The sequence below is a fragment of the Ziziphus jujuba genome, chromosome 11, assembly GCF_031755915.1.
Source record: "Ziziphus jujuba cultivar Dongzao chromosome 11, ASM3175591v1".
NCBI lineage: Eukaryota > Viridiplantae > Streptophyta > Magnoliopsida > Rosales > Rhamnaceae > Ziziphus > Ziziphus jujuba.
The window spans coordinates 145,302-168,472 of record NC_083389.1 but is presented as its reverse complement, the minus strand read 5'-3'; the positions used below and the strand labels follow the sequence as shown (position 1 = coordinate 168,472).

General features: G+C 33.4%; 1 pseudogene; it reads right to left on the bottom strand.

Moving 5' to 3' along the window:
• Positions 1–117: 117 nt before the first annotated feature.
• Positions 118–21,643, bottom strand: LOC132799875 (DNA-directed RNA polymerase subunit beta'-like; annotated as a pseudogene).
• Positions 21,644–23,171: the final 1,528 nt, after the last annotated feature.

Here is a 23,171-nt window from a genome sequence, read left to right as displayed (position 1 = left end):
GGACAAGCCCTTTTGAGAATGAATTACTTTCTGGATAAAGGCAGCAAGATTGTCCTTAAACCTCTTAGCTTGAGCCCTAGTGATCGGTCCAGTCTTCATCCGTACCGGATTAGTATCCTAGTGAGTTGTCGGTGGTGCGAGCTCGGGCGGGTTTGCATCAATTTGATCCCCATCAAAGTCTGCATTGAATCCCCTACAAACTATTGGATGTAAACAAATAGCATGTCCTTTGACTAAAATGGGTTGGAAGGCTTGTATGCTTAATCTATGCAGAGTGGGTGCCCTATTCAGCAATACAGGATGCTCTTGCATAACTTCGTGAATTATTTCCCATACAACAGGCTCTTTTTTCTGAATTTTACTCTTAGCAACTCCTATGTTCGAAGCCAACTGTTGTCTAATTAAACCATGAATTACAAATATCTTAAAAAGTTCTATTGCTATTTCGTGAGGCAACCCATGTCGATGTAATGAAAGTGAAAGACCTATGGCAATGACAGAATGCCTTGAATAATCAACACGTTTGCCAAGCAGAGTCTCACGAAATCTTCCTTCTTTGCCTTCAATTACATCTAAAAATGACTTGTAAGCCTTATTATGACCATCCCTCACTGGTTGTCTGCGGATTACATTATCAAAAAGTGTATTCACAGCTTCTTGTACCAATTTCTCTTGACACATTACTAATTCCCGTGGTGTAGATCTACTTATGGTTAATAGATCGATAAAAGTATTGTTCTAATAGATAACTTTTCTATAGAGTTCATTAATATCCGAGCTCGTTAGTTTACCCCCATCTCTCTGAATAATAGATCTCAACTCGAAAGGAAGAACCGGTAATAGACATAAAACCATCCCCTCGGGTTCTATATTCGTTCGAATAAAATTCTTAACTAATTCCATGTGTTTAACAAAAAAATCCCTTCTTCTTCCAACTTTTGGATCTTCCTATTCATTACCTATGGGGCCTTCTTCCCCTAATTCTTTCCATTCTACCAATGAATAATCTATAATAATTTGCAAATCCAGATTAGCTAACTGTTCTCGGATAGCACTTGGTCCAGTAGAAATTTCTCGATTTCGAAATGTCTCGAAGCCTTGGATAGGTAAAAAAAAGTGGGATGCTATATTTCCAACATTGGATTTCATATTCGAATGAACCTCATAAATGTAACAAAGCGGGTTTTTTAGTTATGGGCCTAGCATAAGAAAAATTTGAATAGGATCCTATCGAATCTCCCCCCCTCAAAATTGGACGTGAACGTTTCCTCTCATCCGGCTCAAGTAGTTGCACCAAAAAAGATAAAGAAAAGAAAGGGATTTCATTTCCACTTTCAAATTCTATAAAAACCCCAAAAAATCTATTCCTTACTCAAGTTCCAAAAGAAGGTCAAGCAACATTTCATTTATTCATTTTATTTATTTATTTTAGTACATTTTCTAAATTGAATTCTTTATTTAATTATGGCATACTAAAAATAAATGAAATGTGAAATTCTTGAGTAGTCCACTTCCCTTCGAATGATGAATCCCCTTAATTTTAATTATAGTAAAGGAGGGCCTTAGAATTCATAAGGTATTTACTTGTCTATGTATCATTCTGTTCAATTTTTTAGGTCCCTACTTTGCCTCGACAGTTATTTCATGATATCCTTAATGCCTATATGTGATGGATAGATTCCTGCAACCATGATATATTTGCTTATTTTGATAGAATTTCTTTCGTTTAGAAAGAAAGGAAATGGTTAATTCCACAAAAGAAGTCTTTTTTTTTCACGAGGTAAAAATTTCTGTTTATTTGCTACTGAATCGACCATAGACCAATTCTCTTTTTGCTTGGGAGTATTGAACACACCCATAATTATGAGCTTCATGTTACTCCTACCAAAAAATATGTCAGACCTAAGGCAACCTAATACGATTGAATGGGATGATTGTTTCTCACTCTGAATTTGTAAAATCATAATTTTGACCAAATCACACAGCACAATATACTAGGCCTTCTAATTCTTTCAAAGGCTTATCTAAAAGATTCGAAATATAACTAGGAAGATGTTTCAGATACCACACATGGGTTACTGGGCATGCCAGTTTGATGTAGCCCATTTGATATCTTTGTATTCGAGAATCAACAAATTCAACTCCACATTGTTCACAAAATTTCGGTTCTACTTTGTCATCTCTGATTACTCGATAATTTCCACAAGCACAAATCCCACTTTTTATAGGCCCAAAAATTCATTCGTAAAATAATCCATCTTTCTTCGATTTATTGGTTTTGCAATGAAAAGTGTAGGGTTTTGTCACCTCTCCAATTATCTCTCCATTAGGTAGGATCTTTTTGGCCCAAGTACTTATTTGCTGAGGAGAAACAGATCCGATTCGAAGTTGATACGAACCTAGGATGTCCTGCCCCTAAACCCATATTATATTAGCTCAGATCTAATTATGTTCAAGTTCTAATAATCAACTTGACCCCTAACCAACCTGTGATTAGAAACCTTGGTATATAATGAAGATGCCACAATAGGTGATGGATTTACTATTGATAAGTCAAACTAAAACACTCGCTCACTAAGGGTGCTTTAGGTGTTCAAAAGAATAAAGAGAAATTCAATCTCACAAAATAAATTATGAATATTATTAAGGTGTATTCTTCCTAAAAAAAAAAGCCCTTTTATAGGCTAAGAGAAAAAAAAAATAAAACCCTAAAAACTAAAGGGAAAACTGGCCATGCTTATTGTTTCCCAATGTAACCAAATTTTCTCTCATTTCCTAATTTAATTTTGACTAATTAGTTCTTTTATTTTGAATTAGGAATTAATTGATTTTCAATGAAAATAATAAAATAATAATTTTCCTAAACTTATTTGTCCAGAAATAAATAAATAAAAACCATAAGTATAGGTAATTTCCTAAAACAAAAAGTAGAAATCAAATTAAGAAACTCAAATACTATCTTTTTGACTAAGTTGACTGAATTTAAGCTCCAAATCAGCTTCCATATGCCTTGTAGGATGCCAAACAGGCTGTTCATGAAGTCCCACACGTTCATTGCTTGGAGGAAAGAGAAAAAGCCAACTCAGCAAAATACAGTAAAGCTAGCAGGTAATACAGCAAAACCAGCCAAATTTCCATATTGTGCGCACAGCCCTTTTTTTGGATGCCTTTGAAGCTAAATTTACTTGATTCCATGACCTATTAGACATATTTATTGAATCCATGAAGCATTGGAACCATTTCATTCTCCCCGAACTCCATAAATGCTCCAAAATCACTACCCGGGTCTGTATCGGCTTCCACCACTTGTATGCTTAAAACAAGTCTTGGATCTTTGGGTATGGAAAAGTCCTCTTGATAATGAATTACTCTCTAGATAAATTGATACTAATCCGCCCGAACCCGTATAACCGACAACCCGCTGGGGTGCCGATCCATTACGGATGAAGGTGGGACTAATCACTAGAGCACAAGCCAAGAAGTTTAAGGATAACCTTACTGTGCTTATTCAAAGGATAAATCATAATCAAGAAGGAATGATCATGACCAAAGAACCAAGTCCTATTTTGCTGATACAAGCACTGGAGGCTAGTACGGACCCGAATGACGGTTTTGGTACATTTTTTGAGTCCGGGAAGCATGAAATGGTTCCAATGCTTTATGGGTTCAATACATATGCCTAATAGGTCATGGAGTCAAGTTAAATCAGCCTCAAATGCAATCAAAAAGGGCTTGTATGGACAACATCAACAATTTGGCCGAATTTGCTGTATTGCTTGCTGGCTTTACTGTATTTTACTGTATTAGTCTTTGCTTATTCTTCCAAGCATGGGTAACATGTGGGACTTCATATTCAGCTTATTTGGCATCCTCAAAAGCATATTGAAGCTGATTTGGAGCTCAAAGAGGTCAAAGATTGATCAAAGTCAACTTGATCAAAAGGCTAGCATTTTTAGTTTCCTAATTTGTTTTTACTTTTTCTTTTAGGAAACTACCATTACTTTTTGGCTTTTATTTATTTATTTTCTGGAAAAATAACTTTAGGAAGGTTTTATTTTATTCTTTCCATTGTAAATTAATTAATTCCTAATGTAATATAAAGGAATTAATTAATCAAACTTAGATTAGGAAAGGAAGTATAGTTTCGGCCAACTAGGTTTCTTTATGTGTAGTTGCCAGTTTTCTTTATGTTCAAGGGTTTTTAAGTTGTCTTTAGAAAGCCTATTTAAAGGCTTAGTGATCAATAAGAATTAACTTTGATTTGATAAAGAAAATACTTGTGAGATTAATTATTTCTTTGTTCTCTGAGAACACCTAAAACACCATTAGAGAATTTGTTGTTTTAGCTTGCCTTATCAATAGATTTTCCATTCCCTATTGTGGCGTCTACATTATACCAGGGTTTCTAACCACAGGTTGGTTAGGGGTTGAGGTCCATTCCATTAGGACTTGAACTTAATTGAGATCCGGGCTAATATAATATGGGTTTAGGAGCAGGTCGTCCTAGGTTCGTATCATAAATGCAGTAAGGTTATCCCTAAACCTCTTAACTTGATCCCTAATGATTGGCCCAGTCTTCAGTCATATCGGGTTAGCACCCCAGCGGGTTGTCGGTTGTGCGGGCACAGGCGGATCCGCATCATTCCCCTCCTCTTAAAAATGATTTGCCCTCAAATCAAAATCATTACCTACAGAAAAAGAAGATAAATCAACAACATTAAATGTGGCCCTAACATTGTAATCACCTATTAAATCAAGTTTGTAGGCATTCTCGTTAATCTGCTCTAAAACTCAAAAAGGTCCATCCACATGCGGCAAAAAGGTCCTCTCTTTTCGTAAGTGCAACCAAACCAAATCTCCTGGGTCAAATACTATCATAACAAAATCCTGAAATACATGCTCATTATGGTAAAAATTACACTTTTTAAAGTTAGCAACGAATCTCTTCCTAATTTTCAAATTTCCACAAAGTAGAGTTCTCAACAAGGCAGATAAAGTTCTATACATCGAAAGCATTTTTAAATAAGCATCTTTATAATTTAGGAACATCAATGGTTTTTTACTCAAGATGGCTTTATTAAAATTCCCAAAACTAAGATCAAAATTTGCATTTTTCCTTTCTCTCTTTCGTGTTTCTCACCTTGTCTCTCAGCTTCCTCTATTTTCCTCTGTCCACTTTTGGCTTGTTCATGATTTTTCCACTCAATTTGTGTTTTAGAATGCTTACCCTGGACAGCAAGCTCAGACTTGCCTTTTTGGATGGATGTGAAGCCGTTGGTGCCATACTAGCTTTCTCTTAATGTTTTTCGGCCTCCCTCCTTTACTATATTTATAATTGGTCTCTATACACTTCCTTGGGAGTAAATGGTTCTAGCTTGACCTTCTTACCTTTAAATCTAAAAAAAATACAATTCTCTCAACCATAATGAGTAGCATTTTTATCAAATTTCCATGGTCTACCTAATAGAATATGTCCGGCATGCATAGGCACCACATCACACAAAACAATATCCATATATTTATCTATGCTAAATTTTACCTTGGCTTATTTATTGATTTTCATCTCACCACTATCATTAAGCCAGTGTAATCTATATGGTTCTGGATGTTTAATAGTTGTTAAGCCTAATTTATCAACCATAATATTACTAATTACATTTGTACAACTTTCACTATCAACAGCCATACTACAAATCTTACCTTTGATTTCACATAAAGTGTGGAAAATATTTTCTCTTTGAACTTGATCCTTATCCTTGTAAACAGCCAGCACTCTCATAGAAACCAAGTTTAATTTAGCATTGGAGGCATGCAAGGTTTTGGCTCACCGTTACCCTTTAACACCATGATCCTTCTATTTGGGAATTGACTAAGGATGTTTCCCCGTCCCTGCACTTAAGACAAACAATTTCTGTAGATTTTGAAGGTTTAGGATCCGATTTTACCTCATTCTTTGGTGGTTGGACATATTCGGGTTTAGGCTCCCTTTCTGGCCGATTGGTGCTTTCTTCTCCCACCTTCGGCTTTGGCTTGTTTTCATAGGTAGGATTGTTTCTCCAGCCACTTAGAATTGAACTTCTGCTATTGGAAACACCCCCAAACCGTGAGCTTACACCCCTTCTCTTGGATTGATGCTCTAATTTAATAGCCACATGCAACATCTTCTTCAATTCTAAATATTGTTGCAATTATAGTTGATTGGCTATTTCATGATTCAAACTACCAAGGCACCTTGCCATGGTTGCTTCTCTATCTTCATTCATGCTTAACCTCATCATAAGCATCTCCATCTCCTTGTCATAATCCTCCATGGGCCTACTTCCTTGAGATAAAGATTAGAGCCTTTGATGCAGCAACCTATGATAGTGTGATGGTACAAATCGCTTCCTCATGCGTCCTTTCATTTGTTGCCATTTAGTGATCACTTCGTCACCTACATTCCTTTAGGTGTTTTGCTCATTAGTCCACCATTGGAGTGCGTAATGTCCAAACTCCATTGCTTCCAATTTAACTTTCTTGGCCTCCAAATAGTTGTGACAATCAAATATCATCGCTATTCGCTCCTCCCATTCCAAGTAAGCCTCCGGATCACTCTTCCCCATGAAAGTGGTATGTTTACCTTGATATTGCCAAGATCATCATCTACCTCCTCACCCTGTGCCTCCCATGACCTAGCCTCTCTTAGACAGTAAGTGTTTCATCCATTCCTTCCTCGAAATCATCTCAAAATTTTCCTCTTCAAACTCCTCTCTAGGTCGTCCACGGCCTCTTCGACCTCGATGTCAACCTTCATGGAACTCTTGCCTCCAATTTGTTCCATCATGAGATGTTTCTGTTATGTCCATCCATCAATTTATGTGGCCAAATTGAGCATTCATCTGCTGCAATTGTTCCAAGACAGCCCTCATGTCCGTTTGATCGCCACTCCTTGTAGCTCGAGAATCACCATGGAATCCTACAAATTCTTCTTCATTAATTCTTAGTGGTGGACCTCCTCTCCTCAACCTTCAATTTGCCATGTTAGTATAAATAATGCAAAATAAAATAAATTCTTACCAAAAATCACTCCCTCACATGTTTCACTCGATCAAGGTCTCGACACTCGTATTATTATACTAGTTTCGGCTTTTACCCTCTTTTAAGCTAACACACTCTTGCTTTTTTCTACTCAAAGAATTATCTCGAAGTTCTAATCAAAACACCTACGAAACAACAATTAGATCACAAATATGTTTTAATTAAACTTATCAACAAATATGTTTTTTTTTTTTTTTTTTAAGATGCAGAACATGTATGATGATAGAAACTACCTTAACCTAATGGTAAAATTTCATCTTAACACAAAAACAAATAAAGCAAATAAAGATAGGTCAAACCTGAACAAAATTCAGCTCGAATACCAAATGATACAAACCTAGGACGACCTGCACCTAATCCCGTATTATATTAGCCCAAATCTAAATATGTTGAAGTTCTAATGGTCACCTTGACCCCTAACTAACCTATGATTAAAAATCTTGGTATACAATGAAGATGCCATAATACGTGATGGATTTCCTATTAACAAGTCAAATTAAAACACTCACTCACTAAACAAAATAAAACCCTAAAACTAAAGGGGAAATCAATTATGCTTGTTGTTTCCTAATGTGACAGAATTTTGTCTCATTTCCTAATCTAATTTTGATTAATTAATTCCTTTATTTTGAATTAGGAATTAATTAATTTACAATGAAAATAATAAAATAATAACTTTCCTAAACTTATTTGTCAAGCAAATAAATAGATAAAAACCAAAAGTAAAGGTAATTTCCTAAAACAAAAAGTATAAATCAAATTACGAAACTAAATTACTATCTTTTTGACTAAGTTGACTTTCACCAATTTTTGACGAATTTAAGCTCTAAATCAGCTTCCATATGACTTGATTCCATGATAGCTTAGACATATGTATTGAATCCATGAAGCATTGGAACCATTTCATGCTGTCGGACTCCATAAATGCACCAAAATTGCTACCCGGGCCTGTATCGGCTTCCACCACTTGTATGTTCAAAATAGGTCTCGGATCTTTGGGTATGGACAAGCCCTCTTGAGAATGAATTTGATGTGATTCCGTCCAAGCCCGCTCAACCGATAACCCGCTGGGGTGCTGACCCGACACAGATAAAGACCATGCCAATCACAAGAGCTCAAATTAAGAGATTTAAGGACAACCTAGGAGAATTCATATAGAAGGTAATTAATTCTCAATAGAGTTTGTCCATACTTGAAGATACAAAGCCTATTCTAAGCATCCAAGTGGTGAAAGCCGGTATGGACCCGGGTAGCGATTTTGGTGTACAAATGGAGACCGGACAGCATGAAATGGTTCCAAAAATTTATGGATTCAATTCATAAGTCTTCTAAGTCATGAAATCATGTCAAGGCAGCTTCAAAGGCAAAGAAACAGGTGGTGTGGGCATGGGGTCCAAGATTTGCCGGGTTTTGCTGTATTTTGTACTTGCTTTACTGTATTGTGCTGAGTTGGCTTTTTCTCTTTCTTACAAGCAAGGGCAACGTGTGGGACTTCATATTCAGCTCAGTTGGCATCCTACAAAGCATGTTGAAGCTGATTCGAAGTTCAAATTGGTCAAAGTCAACTTAGTCAAAAGGCTAGTATTTTAGTTTCCTAATTTGTTTTTACTTTTTGTTTTAGGAAACTTCCATTAATTTTTAGTTTTTATTCATTTATTTTCTGGAAAAATAAGTTTAGGAAAGTTTTTATTTTATTATTTTCATTGTAAATTAATTATTTCGTAATCCAAAATAAAGCAATTAATTAAGTAAAATTTAGATTTAGGAAAGTAGGAAATTCGGCCACTTTAGGAAAGGTTACTGTATGGCCGGTTTTCCTTATGTCTTCTAGGGTTTATTGTGTGACTTTTGCAGCTTATTTAAAGGCTTATTTTATTCAAAATAATCAGTACATTATTCATACAAAAACTTAATTGTGAGAGTGAATTCTCTTTGTTCTCTTTGAACAGCTAAAACACCATTAGTGAATGAGTGTTTTAGTTTGACTTATCAATAGGACATCCATCACCTATTGTGGTGTCTTCATTATATACCAAGGTTTCTAATAATAGGTTGGTTAGGGGTTACAGTGACCATTAGAACTTGAACATAATTAGATCCGGGCTAATATAATACGGGTTTAGGAGTAGGTCATCCTAGGTTCGTATCATTTTGTATCAGAGCCAAATTTTGTTCATGTTTGATCTATCTTTATTTGCTTTGTTTGTTTTTGTGTTTTCTGCAATTTTAGCATTAGGTTCAGGTTGTATCCATCCCATACACGTTCTGCATTTAAAAAAAAAAATAAAATTTCATTTCTAGTTGAATTAGGATTCCCTAGTTTTACAGTATTTTTTGTTTCCTAGTTTGTTGGTTGTCTTTCATCATTGTTCTTTTAGTTTGGTTATTTTTTATTTTTCTTTGCTTTTTTAGTCTCAAATATTTGCATTCATCGATTCAAAAAAAAAAAAAAAAAAAAAAACTGCACATTTGTGTTTATTTGGAGGTCACGGGTTTGGTGAATTTTTGGAGTTGGAATTGCAAAGTTGTTGTTTATTCTTGCTACTGCAGTAGTGTTTGATATTCATTGAGTGAAAAAAAAAAGAAGAAGAAAGCCGAATATAAAATATATATATATCGGTTTATTGAAAATTGGTGTTGAAGTTTGTTGCTGGAAATTTTTTGTAACTGCTGCTTTGCTTATTATTTATTCCATATTTGGAGTTTCTGGAGAGTTATTTTTTTCTAATAGATATTTGAGTTTACGTGCTAAATTATTTGAATTAAAATTAGTTAAAGGATTCGATACAAAACTTGAATTACAAGAACAAAAACCAACACTTTTCTATATTATTGTTCTCATTGATTCTTGTTCGTATTAGAATTTCTTTTTCTAGAATTTTATTCTTGAACTCATAATCTATTACCATCTGGTCCAGTTCTTCAAAATTCTAAAGTTTTCACATTAATTTGCTTTATTTTACCTAGAAAAGCCGAAAATTAGGTTTTGTTAAATTCCTTCGGTATTGCATTTTTTTTTTTGGCTACTGTTTTGTTGATACGTTTAATTCAAACATACTTGCGATCTAATTGCTATTTTTTGGGTGTTTTAATTAGAACTTCTAGATAATTCATTGAGAGGAAAAAGGCAAGAGAGTGTGAGCATAAAAGAGGGTTAAAAGCCAAAATCAGTGTGCAAACACGAGTGTCAAGTTCTTATATTGAGTGAAACACGTGAGGGAGTGAATCTGGTGAGAATTTATTTTATTTTTGTATTATTCATACTAGCATGGCAGATTCAAGGGTGAGAAGAGGAGATTCATGTTTGAGAATTAATGAAGAGGAGTCCGTAGGATTTAAAGGTGATTTCCGAGCTACGGGGAGTGGTGAGCAAACGGACATCCCCAAAACTCAAATAAATTTTTTTATTCTTTCTCTCTTTTCTTTCTTTTCCTTTCTCTCTCTCGGCCACCACATATTTTTCCTCCCTCTCGGTTTTCTCACCATTTCTCTCAGGTTTCTCCATTATTCTCTCCATACTTTTGGCCTTCTCATGGTTTCTCCACTCAATTTTTGTTTGAAAATACTTACCTTGGACAGCAAGCTCGGACTTACCTTCTTGGATGGATGGTGAAGCTGTTAGTGCCATACTAACCTTCTTCTTGAGTGTTTTGGCCTCCCTCCTTTGTTGGATTTGTAATTGGTCTCTATATAATTCCTTTGGAGTTAATGGCTCCAGCTTGACCTTTTTGCCTTTGAATCTAAAAACAATACAATTCTCTCGACCAAAAAGAGTAGCATCTTGATCAAATTGCCATGGTCTGCCTAATAGAATATGTTCGGCATGCATAGGCACAACATCACACAAAACAACATCCACATATTTATTTATGTTAAATTCTACCTTGGCTTGTTTATGCACTTTTATTTCACCACTATCATTACGCCATTGTAATCTATAAGGTTATGGATGTTTAATAGTGGTTAAGCCTAATTTCTCAACTACAAGATTACTAATTACATTTGGATAACTTCCACTATCAATAATCATACTACAAATTTTACCTTAGATTTCACATCGGGTGTGGAAGATGTTTTCCCTTTGAACATTGTCCTCATCCTTGTATACAGCAAGTACTCTTCTAGAAACCAAGTTTAATTCAGCATTGGATGCATTCAAAGTTTCGGCCTCATCCTCTTAGTTCTCCTCCTCTTGCTCGGCTTCATCTTCACTTTCCTCACTTTCTGATTCTAGCTTACCATTGCCTTTCAACACCATGATCCTTCTATTTGGGCATTAGCTAGCGATGTGTCCTTGTCCCTGGCACTTAAAATAAATAATTTCTCTAGATCTTGAAGGTTTAGGAATAGATTTTACCTCATGTTTACGTGCATGGACAGATTCGGCTTTGGACTCCCTTTTTGGTCGAATGGAGCTTTCTTCACCTAGTTTTGGTTTTTGTCTTGCTTCAAAGATGTGATTACTTCTCCAAACCATGAGCCTACACCACTCCTCTTGAATTGATGCTCTAATTTAATAAACAAATGCAATATCTCCTCCAATTCAACATATTGTTGCAATTCTAGTTGATTGGCTATCTCACGATTCAATCCACCAAGAAACCTTGCCATGCTTGCTTCTCTATCTTCATTCATGCTTAACCTCACCATAAGCATCTCCATCTCCTTGTAATAATCCTCCACGGACATACTTCCTTGAGATAAATATTGAAGACTTTGATGCAGTAGCCTATGATAGTGTGATGGAACAAATTGCTTCCTCATGGCACCTTTCATTTGTCGCCATGTAGTAATCAATTCGTCACCTACTTTCCTTCGGGTGTTTTGCTCATTAGTCCACCATTGGAGTGCATAATGTCCAAGCTCCATTGCTGCCAATTTAACTTTCTTGGCCTTCGAATAGTTGGGACAATAAAATATCATCTCCATTCGCTCCTCCCATTCCAGGTATGCCTCCGGGTCACTTTTTCCCATGAAAGGTGGTATGTTTAACTTGATGTTGCCAAGATCATCATCTACCTCCTCTCTCCTATGCCTACCATGGCCTAGCCACTTTTGGACAGCAAGCGCTGCATCCATTCCTTCTTTGAAATCATCTCCAAAATTTTCCTCTTCAAACTGCTCTCTAGGTCGTCCACGGCCTCCTCAACCTCGACCTCGACCCCCATGGAACTCTTGCCTCAAATTTGGTCCACCATGAAAGATTTCTATTCTATCAATCCTTTGATTTATGTGGTCAAATTGAGCATTCATCTGTTGTAGTTGCTACAAAACAGCTCTCATGTCTGTTTGGCCACCACTCCCTGTAGCTCGGGAATTACCATGGAATCCGATGGATTCTTCTTCATTAATTCTTAGTGGTGGATCTCCTCTTCTTAAAATTGAATGCCATGTTAGTATAAACAATGCAAAATAAAATAAATTCTCACCAAAAATCACTCCCTCACGTGTTTCACTCAATCAAGGTCTTGACACCGTGTGTTCACACTAGTTTTGGCTTTTACCCTCTTTTACACTCACACACTCTTTACTTTTTTCACTCAAAGAATTAACTCAAAGTTCTAATTAAATCACCCACAAAATAGTAATTAGATCACAACTTATGCAAAATAATTAACCAACCACTTATCTACGTTTACATAATCACAAACTTTAATTATATGAATACTAAAAAAACAGATGAAAATAGGTGACGTTTATAATAGAAAATGCGTCACTTAATATTTTATATGAAAAAAAAAATTTGAAACTCCTTAATTTAACAAACAAATTAGTTATTATTGCAAAAATAAGTTAAGTGGAAATTGCAAATCAAAAAATGGTAAACATTGCCTCGAAATTATTTTTTTTGTTTCAAGTACAGCATATTCGCTATTAAAATTTGCATGTCTATTAAAAATAATTTTTTAAAATTAAGGTAATAGGCAACACATTCACATATAACCGCGTCGCCTGTACCTCCAATCATAATTTTTTTTTGGCTTTTTAATTAGTTCTTTATTGTTCATCAACAAATAAACACTAAAGATATTTCTTAAAAATGTGAAGGAAAAATACTAAGGTGGTTGTTTAATATCTTTGTTTTTCAAGTCAAGTTTATTTGCTTATACATTTGCAAGTCTCTTTCTTTTTTCATTTTCTTTTTACAAAAGAAAACAAACGACGCATTACCTTAAAAATGCATCGCCTGTTTTATGTGTCTTTTTCTTTTTTTTTTTGTGATTGTTCATCTTCAAATAAACATTTAAAATATTACTTAAAATGTTAAGAAAATTAATAAGCTGGTTATATTGCTTAAATATTTTTATTGCTCATTTGAAGTTGAAAAAATATCCTTTTTAAAGAAAAAAAAATGAAAATACTATTTAAGAGATTTGCAAGTTTAAACAGAAAATAATATGTACTTGGAAAAAAAAATTATTTAATGAAATAAGAAAAACAAACAGGCGACACGAAAAGAAGTTGTTGCATCGCCTGTTCCTTTAAAAAACAAAGAATAGGTGATGCTAAACAAAGTAATTGCGCCGTCTATTCCCTTTTAAAAATAAAAAATAAAAATACAATTTAAGAGATTTGCAAGTTTAAATAGAAATAAACTGTACATGAAAAACAAAATAATTGAACAACCACCCCAGTTATATTGCTTAAATGTTTTCATAGATTATTTGAAGTTGAAAAGAAATACTATTTAGAGGAAAGGGCGACGCATTTTTCAACAAATGCATCGCCGTTTCTTTTTTTTTTTTCTTTTTTTTTATTTACACATGTACAAATCCATTAAAAAAATAAAATCAGATAGGTACATGCCAAGAATGAAACCCAAAACCTCACACTCTCAAGGAATCACCACACCACCAAACCAAATGACTTAGATATAATAATATAACAAGAAATAGCTAATATAGTATAAGGCAATGCATTCTTTTAAAAAAGAGTCGACAAGTAGAGGAAAAGGCGACGCATACCAAATGACTTAGATGTAATAATACAACAATAAATAACTAATATAGTTTTAGGCAATGCATTGTTTTAAAAAAGAGTTACCAAATAAAGGAAAAGGCAACACATCTGTTTCTTTTTTTAAAATTTTTTTTTATTAACACGTGTACAAACACATTAAATATATATATATATCAGATATGGCCATGCCAAGAATTGAACCTATAACCTCTTACACTCTCAAAGAATCACCACACCATGAGGCCAAATCACTAGGATGTTAAAATACAATAAGAAATAGCTAATATAGTTTTAGGCAATGCATTTTTTTGAAAAAAGAGTTGCCAAATAAAGAAATAGATGACACATTTTTTATGAAATGCCTCGCCTTTTCTTTTTTTTTTCAATTTTTTTATTTACACGTGTACAAACCCATAAAAAAAATAAAATCAGATAAGGCCATCAAAGAATTGAGCTAGGAACCTCTTACACTCTCAAGGAATCACCACACCACCAGATCAAATGACTTGGATGTAATAATGCAATAGGAAATAGGTAATATTGTTTTAGGCGATGCATTTATTGCACAAATGCATCACCTTTTCTTTTTTTTTTTCAATTTTTTTTATTTACGCATGTACAAATCCATTAAGAAAGTAAAATCAGGTAGGGCCATTCCAAGAATTAAACCCAAAACCTCTTACAATCTCAGGGAATCACCACACCACCAGACCAAATCGCTTAACTGTAATAATATGACAAGAAATAGCTAATATAGCTTAGGCGATGCATTGTTTTAAAAAATAGTTGCCAAGTAGAGGAAAGGGCGATGCATACCGAATGACTTTGATGTAGTAATACAACAAGAAATAGCTAATATAGTTTTAGCTGATTCACTATTTTGAAAAAGAGTCACCAAATAGAGGAAAAGGCAACGCATTTGTTTCTTTTTTTTTTATTTTTTTTGATTGACACATGTACAAACCCATTAAAAATATATATATATATATATATCGAATATGGCCATTCCAAGAATTGAACCCAAAACCTCTTACACTCTTAAAGAATCACCACACCACGAGACCAAATCACTTAGATGTAATAATGCAACATGAAATAGCTAATGTAGTTTTAGGCGATGCATTTTTTAAAAAAAGAATCGTCAAATAGAGGAAAGCGCGACGCATTTTTCAATAAATGCATCGCCTTTTCTTTTTTTTTTTTCAACCTTTTCTTTTTTACACGTTTACAAACCCATAAAAAAAAAAAAATCAGATAGGGCAATGCCAATAGTTGAACCTAGAACCTCTTAAACTCTTAAGGAATCACCACACCACCAAACCAAATGACAAAGATGTAAAAATACAATAAGAAATTGCTAATATAGTTTTAGGCGACATATTTTTTTAAAAAAGAGTTGCCAAATAAAGAAATAGACGACACATTTTTGAACAAATACATAGCTTTTTCGTTTTTTTTTTCAATTTTTTTATTTAAATGTGTACAAACCCATAAAAAAAATAGAATCAGATAAGGCCATGCAAGAGTTGAACCAAGAACCTCTTACACTCTCAAGAAATCACCACACCACCAGACCAAATGACTTTGATGTAATAATGCAATAAGAAATAGCTAATATAGTTTTAGGCGACGAATTATTTTAATAAAAAGTTGCTAAATAGTGGAAAAGGCGATGCATCATCCCCTTTTCTTTCTTTTAATTTTTTTATTTACTTGTGTACAAACCCATAAAACAAATAAAATCAGATAGCGCCATGCCAAGTATTGAACCCAAAACCTCTTACACTGTTAAGGAATTACCACACCACCAGACCAAATGACTTGGATGTAATAATGCAACAATAAATAACAAATATAGTTTTAGGCGATGCATTCTTTTAAACTACAAAAATACAATTTACTTTAAGAGACTTGCAAATTTTGGAGGATGTTTAATATAAAATGGGTGATGCTTTTTTAGAAAATGGTCGCCAAATATAGCAATAGGCGACCCCTTTTTTAACAAACAAGGCGCCTTTTCACCGAACCAATTTTTAACTTTTTTTTAATTTGAAAGTTGTTTTTAGTAATTTTTTTTAATTGTGAAAATATGCTATTTTTTTTAATTTATAGTTGAGTAATCAAAAAAACTAATTAAAGATAAAAAAAAATTAATTATTTTGTTATGGAAATATTTATTTTAAATTTTTGTATTCTAATTATTTTGGATGAAGCTAATTTTAGTTTTTTTGTACTTTAATTATTTTAATATTTTTACTATTTTAATCAATTTTCACAAAATTAAAAATAAGCAAATTAAAAAAAAAGGGCCATGCATTAAAAAAAACAATGTCGCCTAACATATTGGGCGACATTATTTTTCCATCTTTAGCGACGTTTTCCGAAGAGTCTCCTTTCATTGGCTTTTTTAGCGACACCTTAAAAAAAAATATTTAGCAACGCTTTAAAAAACAGTCGCTAAAAGATTTTTTAGCGACATCTTTTAGCGACTCTTTCGTACAATGTCGCTACATGTTCAAGATAAAGGCTGACACTTTATAGAAATCCATCGCTAAAAGTGGAACATCAAATCTAACGCATTTTTTAAAAACATCGCTAAAAGGCGAATATAAAATCTAATGCATTTGTTAAATGTATCATTAAAAGTCATCTACTAAATTTGACACTCTTTTAAATGCATCGCTAAAAATGCAAATAGGTGACTCATTTTGGTAGCATTGCATTTTCTTTGAACATTTAGCAACACATTGTTTTACATTGTCGGCCTTTTTTTAAGCTAAGGCGGCACTATTAATGTATCACATGTTGTCTTATGGATTTAGCAACAGGACATTAGGCGACGCCACATAATACATCGGTCTTTATTTTGTGCAACACATTAATTGTGTCATTTATCAATGCATTTCTAGTAGTGTCAAGATGTTTTTGTGAGTTAATATTGGTAGATACATATGGAAAACGTTGTTCATCAAAAACAACATGCCTGTTGATGCAGACCCGATCGGTTGTTGGACGAAAATTGCAGAATCCTTTATGTTAGGAGCTATATCCAATGAAGATGCAAGGAAGAGTTTCCTTTGAAAATTTATTTATTGCATAATTCCAAACTTTGATATCTTAATGCCTTTTAAGTAGAAGAAAATATGGGGTTTCAAATTTTAAAACAAATGAGTGTAATCTGTTAATAAGAAAAGTTTGTAGTTAAGAAAGCTTCCACCCATAATTTCATGGGTACATTGGCATGGAGCATCATAGTTAAACCCATTTCCACCACATGCCTATGTTTCCTTTCAGCAACCCCATTTTGTTCTGAGGTTCCTGGACATGACATTTGATGAACAATTCCATGCTTACCTAAGTGTTCCTTGAAAGCTGAAGATATAAACTTACCTCCTCCATCACTTTGAAGAATTTTAATTCACCTGTCAAATTGGTTCTCTTCTATTCTTTAAAATTTAAGGAAACATTCAAAACATTCTAATTCTTTACGCAAAGGAAATAACCAAATGTACCTAGAATAATCATCAATGAAAGCAACATAGAAATGGTATTTTTATGTGGAAAATATTGGGGCTCCGAAATATCACAATGGATCTTTTCTAAAAGAAACAATAAAATTTTATTAGATAAAGAAAAAGGAAGTTTGCAGCTTTTCCCTAATTAACAACTAGCAATAACACTAAGCTTATTTATCCAGCTGAAAACATCAATAATGTTATTGAAATGTAAACTCTTTAAAGCCCTTAAACTGGGATGTCCTAAGCGCTGGTGCCAAAGATCTGTCGAGGGCTTTGTTACACTTAAAGCATGATGCTTTCCTTCATTCAGAACGTACAACTTTCCCTTCTTATACCCTATTGCTATGATTCTTTGATTGCAGTCCTTTATCATAAAACCATTGGATGAGAATTCAAAAATACAATCATTATCTGTTATTAGTTGACTATTGATACGAGGATCTTTTTCAATTATGGAACTACAAGAACATTTTGAAGATCTAAACATCCATTTTTAGTTTGTAGTTTAGCATTACCAATGTGAGATATTGCAAGGCTATTCCCTTTGCCGAAATATATACTATCACTACCTTTATCAGGATAAGAATTACTTATTTTACCATTGTCATTTGTCATGTGTGCAGTGGCACTGAATCTACATAGAAGTGGATTGGAGTTGTTTGCAACGTTGAGTGTTGCTAGCGCTTTTGGGATGTTATCCTTGATATATGAATTATCAAACCTATGCTAGCAATCTATGTCACTATGATTAAGTTTATCACATACACTACAAAAAATTTGGGCAACAACTACACAACTAATTTGTCACGTAAGGGCCATTTTTGTCACCTTATCACATTTAGGTGGCAAAACTAGATTGTCTTGTGTTTGCTGTGATAGACCAGTCACAAAGCAATTTAATGGTAAACTATGTAATTTATCATCAAAAGAGCATGTAATTATGACAACAAATATCTTTGACATAGATTGGAGCTTTACCGTCACATCAGTTTTTGTCATTTAACCTTCCTCTTTTTGTCATTGTATGTACACATTTTATTACCAATACAGTTGTAAGAATTGGAAAAACTTATCCATCAATAACAATACATATAGTTAGGTGAAAAAATATTATTTATCAATTAAACCATCAGTGGCACATCTAATTTGTAACTTAAAACGTCAGTGACACATTTGATTTGTCATTGAGCCTTTCCAATGATAAGTAAACAACTTTTTATCACCGACTTGTTATGATATGACATAAACCATGGTTAAGTTATTCAATTTTTCACTGAAACTACCTTTTTTATTTGGTGACAACAGTTTTGTAACTAAAAATAATATATCAATTACAAATTTTATTTGAAAAACTGTTTTTTATTAGATCTTACTAATTAATTATAATATCATTAATTATCATTTACAGATATAAAATAACACCTCTGAAATGCAGTTAACATAAAAGAATAATGCTTTATTGAATGTTTATCTTATACTACAAAATTCATTAAACACCAACTAATACTAATATAATGTGTACCAAATACAATAAGATTACATTAAAAGAAAAACATAAACGAAAACATATATATATACAAGATGGTTGCCTATACCCATTAAATCTTTACAATCTCCATCTTCCAATGCAGTTCATCAATATATTCTCCAAGGATCCTATATTATTAAAAAAAAAAAAAAGAATCATTCAATAGAAATCTAATTTAATTAGCAAGGAGAAAAGAACAAGCTTAAGACTTCTTAAGTCCGTATAAGTTGGCAATCTTTTACCAGCCAAGCATTCCCACCTCTTCTTCGATGTGGGTCAATCTGACCCCATTCCATTGGTCCTTTACCTTTTCCAAAGGAATAATTATATTTAGCTATTAATGATAAAGTGTGAAAGTTACAGCTCATATTACTATATATGCGCTTGAATATATATATATATACTATGCAAGGTGTACCAAATACAATAAGCTTACACTAAAAGGGAAAAAATTATGAAAAACACTCTCTATTTCTAAGGGAGGGAACACAAACATGATTGTTGCCTATACCATCTAACTAATGTACATCTCCATCTTTTAGAGCAGCAATCATCTCCAAAGATCCTAAATAATAATAAAAAAAAATGAATGAAATACATAGAGCATATATAATTGACCTTCTTCATTAATGATGTTTCTTCACCATGTTCCTCAGAATCATTGAGCTAAACATACTCAATTGCATCTGGTCAATTACATCTAGAACTAACAACATATGTATATATAGTCATGGTAAAGAAATGAATTGAGCTTGGAGAAAACCAATAACAAAACCATACAATATCATGCATTGAATACTATCATATATAGTTGGCAGTATCCTTGAATGAAACTTCCATTCTAATTCTAAGAAAAATCATAGTTCCAAAAAGGCAAAATCTTAAATCACCAACAATAATGGACAAACTATATACCAAAGTGAAGCTTGTGAAGGGAGTAACAAGTCTATGAGCTTTATTTGCTCAACAATGGCTATCGGTGACCATAGACTATGCTTTAAATTTGCTGTCAAAGTGGATTCCTTCATACTTTGTAAATGAGCTAATTTCGAGCTAATCTAAGCTTCAATTTGAGCTCAATAGTCCAATAATGGTATAAAATGTAAGCCCTAAGATTTTAGAACCACTGATTTCCAGTTATCAAACTAAAATAGTGATGGCTTGTGTTCAGCTCTTCCCCAATGCATCAGGTAGTCATTTAGAGTATTCTCACCGTGGTTTAGTCACTGGTAGACTGGGCTTGGTGGCTGAGATGGTGGTGTGGTCAATTGGCATCAAGATTGGAGCGATTTTTCCAATGGAAGTCCGGCCTACATGGGTTTTGTAAAGCATCGAGGCTTCTAGTTGGAGAAGAAGAAAGCTTCATCGAGAGAGGTATCCTTTATTTTATATTTATATTTAAATTAGTTACAAAACATATTTGTCACCATTGTCATAAACTAAATTAAAAAAAATTTCCCTCCAAAGAGCAATTAGTTACGAATATAGGTGACAAAGTAAGAATTTATTACTAATTAAATGACCCAATCATTAAATGTAATAACGGGAATTTTTCCGACTAATCACTTATATAAACTAACAAGTTTTCATTTGTCATAGTAGTATCTAAAGTTATCTATGACATCCAATATCTTTGTCAGCATTATCTTAGTAAAATTAGTTACAAATGTAAAACATTTGTCACCATTAACATCAAATAAATTCAAAAAAATATTGCCTTCAAAGGGCAATAGTTACAAATGTAGATGACAATTTAAGAATTTATCACTAATTAAATGATCCAATCATTAAATGTGACAAAGAAAATTTTTTTCATTAATCGCCTATATAAACTGACTGGTTTTTATTTGTCACAGTAGTATCTAAAGTTATCTGTGATACCTAATATTTTAAATTAGTTACAAATATAAAATTTTGTCACTACTAACATCAAATTTATTCAAAACAATTTTGTCTCCAAACTTTAAAGGGCAATTAGTTACAAAAGTAGGTGACAAAGTAAGAATTTATCACTAATTAAATGACCCGATCACTAAACATGACAAATAAAATTTTTGTCACTAATTGCCTATATAAAGTGATAAATTTTCTTTTGTCACTAGGATTTTTATAGTCATTGCCCATAATTTTTGTAGTGATATTTGACAAATAATTTTACCTATACTATTTTGTCCAAAATTTCCTTCAGCATTGGTTTTGATTTCTATTTTCTTGGTTTCATTGGAATTCCCTACTAGTGTAAAGCCTTTTCCTTTTGAATTGAAATAGCCACCACCACGAGCTCTACAACTTCTTCCATGCCCATGTAGTCCAAAATAAGTTTGATTATCGTCATGTTCTTCATCTTCAATTTGCAACATGTGGCTATGACTTTGTAACGCAAAAATGGACTAATTGAACAACGTGCAAGGTGGTTATGCTAGTATGGCAACTCTAAAATCCTTATAATTACGACAAGCCCTCGAGCAAATGAAAATACCTTATCTACGTTTGAAACTGGAGCAGTATTGGTAGCAAGATTGTCATACACTTGTTTGAATTTTCTCAAGTATTCATCCATTGAGAGACCTTCTTTCTTAAGTGAAGCAAGTCTGTCCTTAAGAACATGTTCTTGTTATTTTGTTGATGGCAACAACTGGTCTTCTAAGGATTTCTATAGTAAAAATGCACTATCGATACCTACATTCAAACTTGGAATTTCATTAAACATGATACAAAGCAGCCCAGTTGTCAACAACCCATCATTACTAATCCATGCATTATGGTTTGGATTTATAGTAAGGAATTCCTTTTCATCATGTAAAAGTTCATATGGTGGTTCACCGTTAATGACATGATGATATATTCCAAGACTTCTCACTAATGGAATGATTTGTGAATGCCAAAGGAGAAAGTTTGAGGCATTCAAGTTGACTAAAATCAAATTAGTGCACTGGTGAAAAGATTGAGCGGTTACGATGGGTTCTTGTGGAATGAAAGCTCTGGTGCTAGTATTTGGCTGTGAAGAAAATTCATTTTGAGATTCCATAATAGTGCTATGTGTCGAATAATGCTCTAATACCATGAAGAAGGTCACCAACCATGTGTATTATTTCTTTTATGTTAGCTTTATAAAATGAAGAGAATTTATAGATGTGCAGTTTTGAGCAAAAAAGGAAGCTATGATCAAGAGGGAAGCTAATTAACATCTTCCTATATTAAACGAAATTCAAAAACATTAAAAGAGGCCAACTTATGTCTTAAAGGCATTTTCTGTCAATGGAAATCTTGCAGGTCTTGCCATATGAGAAATCTCTTGACTTAGAAAGTTAAAGTTGCTTCTTTGATGATTGAGCAATCGTAGCAGTGAATGAGGTTGATGCAATGGATGCAATGGATATGTCTGTGTTTGACTTCTCTTGTTTTTTATTACAAATTTCAAGGAAATTGCCATCAGTAATCGATACATGGGCCAACTATCTATCATAGCTGTTAGTGTTTCGATTGAGAGGCAGATTTTATTTTATCACATTCCATTCAACGCTAGCTGGTGCACGAACTTCAGTGTATACCTACATTTCAATATCATAAGTACGTATAAATACAATTATATATGTCTCACAATTATTAGTATTATTTTTTTTTTTAGGTTAAAATGACTAATACTGAATTTGATAAAACTAGTAGCATAATATATTCATATGGTCATGTGTCTAAAATCTAAATGCTAAATGCATGCATATATGATTATATATATAGAGACAGATAGAGAAGTAAACCAGTATAATATTAACTTCAATATAAAATATATTCACTAGCTAGCTCAATTATCTAGTTACTTGATTTTTTGGGACATTGGTTGTATTGTCCTATGCCACAATCCATTGAATCGGTCTTCCATTATCATTCACGCCATCATAGACAAAGCTCCTAGTGAATGTGCAAATGATTCATTCATGGTGAGATGAAGAAACGAATGTCACTCTCCAATGCTAACATTTGGTGGGTATGGAACATTTCCAATGCCATCAAACCAATCATGGTGATGCCCATTATACTTTATAAGTTGTTTAATGTTATTGAAAATTTGGCTAGATGTGAACAGATTG